Genomic DNA, 2610 nt, shown 5'->3' with positions numbered 1-2610 from the left:
ACCCTTGAATGGAAAGACTGGGAATGCCCAGCACCAAACTGGGGCACTGAGGACTGTTGATAATTCCACTACTAAATTTACTGAACAAATTCTGATTGGTTTAGATGCAGTTTTAATCGCTATTCAAAGCTCGACTGTACAACACCCAGATTTGATACCTGATTGGTTTCCATCATCAATACAGTGAAAGAATAAATGTGTATTATGCATAATATTTGGTATTCTAGAACCAACAGAATACACTTGTGGAGAATATGAGCTTAACTGCTGTACACAATTTATATCTTCTTGTTATTATTTATGCTATGCTTGCTACATTTTTGTTGAGTGATTTTGCCAATAATACTATTCATGGGAGACATAGAAGTGTGACTTGTAACTCTGGTACTGAAACTACAATCCCAACCACAACTACCACAGACCTAATTACACAAATTAAAGAAAAATATTTAATTTTTGACTGGTTATACTGGCTAGCAGAAACAAGCAGCCTTCATTATCTCAGGATTCCCATCTAAGTATATGAATACATCAGAATTACAATATTTATTTTCTCATGCTTGCACAGATTAACAAATATTTCAAGTAGAAATGTTATGATGCCTTAAAATACTTAAGTAGAAATGGATATCACCATCATAAGCAAATTGGAGCTCATAACCCAACCAGATGGAGCAAAACAAAAGGACTACCATTGCTCTACTAAGCGTAATGTAGCTATGGCTTACCAAGCAATGGGAAATCACCAAACAATTCTGGGATATGCTATGAATAATCTTGAAGGCAGAAATATGACAACTCTTTTAACAGACATGATCCCACATGGCCCACAATATAGGACTAATTGTGAATAGTACTTAAAATTGTCAGCAAGAAGTTTATACTATTTGGCTATAACACAACAGACATCGGAGGAAAATAATGATGATGCATATGATTGTGATGATGGTTATTTTATTACAATGAGGAGGAGGAAGAAAAAGGAGACAAAAGACAGAAAAAAAAATAAGGGAAATAGCACTATACCTAGTTGTACGTCACGACCGTGTACACCACACTATAATTCACATATACAACAACAATTGTTAAATTCTACAGAAGAATGGTCTAAGATTAATGTGAAAATATCTCCAATATCATAAATAAGATAATGAAAATAAGGGTTCCATGAGGCCATAAAACCAATCACAAATGAAACTCAAATATGTTCCATTATGGAAATATGACTATACAAGAAACTGAACTAGCCACATTAAAAATTGAATTTCTTAAACCAGAAGTATTACGGAAGTTGTTCAGTAATGAGCTTAGCAATGGAGATATTTCCCTTACTCTTAATCACAGTCAATTTTATGGGTTCTAAGAATTCTAGTCAATTTAGACTAGAATTTACAAATGGACCATACCCACCAGAAAGTCACTGAGGATTTTTAAAAATCCTTTACCATTATTGCACACAAACGCATAACAGATACCTACACAAGAATAAACTGTAAACTGGGAGCTGCCACTGAGGAGCAAGGACACGCAGGAGTATCCTGTGGAGGAACTTCCTGTGAGGTTCCGCGGACACTTCCTGTGGGGCGAGCGGAACAATCCTGGTGCTGAATAGCAACTCCATGCAGTACCTCTGATTTTGGCCTTTTTGGGGTCATCACTTTGCAGACGATTGCCTACCGCATTTTATGGGACTTGAAGGTTTTGATGAGAAACGTGGCCCCTGGCTGAGTCTCCATCGAGGGGAACAGCATGTACCTTCCGTGCGTGACAGTTCCCCCAAGCAGTACCTGCAGCTCTGAGGCAGGCTTCTGTTAGTCCTGGTGTTTATGACTCTCCTTCACGTCTATGCCAACTTCTTTTCTATCCTCTAAAACATTGTGTGCACAGCTCTAATGATTTCAGTGGCCATTGGTTTTAACACCAAGCTGGCTGCATTGATTCGACCTGGCTGTTTGCCATCAACGTGTATTTCACCGTCTTCTGTACCATTCCAGTTTGCAAGCCCGTGCATACCTTCCTAAAACACCACTTCTTCCAGACCCTGTCCGTGGTTGGAGGTTTGTTCTTGGTTGTGGGTCTGGGCCCTGGGGGTGTCTCCCAACCTGGCTGAGACCTGTGGCCATCAAGCACTGGTTGGGAGTGGATTTGACGAAACTGCCAGCATTTATGTATCCTTTTCCTTTCCCGGCCCTTAGTAAAGACACAGGTGTTTTGACAACCTTATTTGCAGCTGCTTTGGGGTAGAGCAGCTGACGACTGAAGACACAGCGGCTGTCAAAACAATCACCTCACATTTGACATTTTCACAGAGCAAGGTGAGCAGAGGAGTCTGACCTAATTTACAGCATCCCGCCCAGTTTTTTCTTTGGCTTGAGGGAGTTTTCCCAGGCTGCATGTCTAAACTGTTAGGAAGGCATGATTTAACCATTTCTAAGAGGCTGTTGCTTACTGAGTGTCTTTTTGCTATGCCTAATGCAACCCAAATAACTTTTTACAATTTGTGGTTCATTACCGATTTGATCTTAATCCTATATTTAAAGTTTCCTGACATTGCTTTAGGGAAAGAAAAAAAAAAAGAAAAAGAAATTGTAAAAGAACACAGAAGAACCT

The 2610-nt window shown here is 39.4% G+C and overlaps 1 pseudogene; it reads left to right on the top strand.

Annotated features, from left to right (window-relative positions):
- The first annotated feature begins 623 nt into the window (after nucleotides 1-623).
- Nucleotides 624-2110, top strand: LOC131278357 (surfeit locus protein 4-like; annotated as a pseudogene).
- The last annotated feature ends 500 nt before the right edge of the window (nucleotides 2111-2610 follow it).

Source organism: Dasypus novemcinctus, chromosome 4 (genome assembly GCF_030445035.2).
Source record: "Dasypus novemcinctus isolate mDasNov1 chromosome 4, mDasNov1.1.hap2, whole genome shotgun sequence".
Taxonomy (NCBI): domain Eukaryota; kingdom Metazoa; phylum Chordata; class Mammalia; order Cingulata; family Dasypodidae; genus Dasypus; species Dasypus novemcinctus.
Note: the sequence above shows the minus strand (reverse complement) of the source record. Positions and strands in the feature narration are given on the sequence as shown.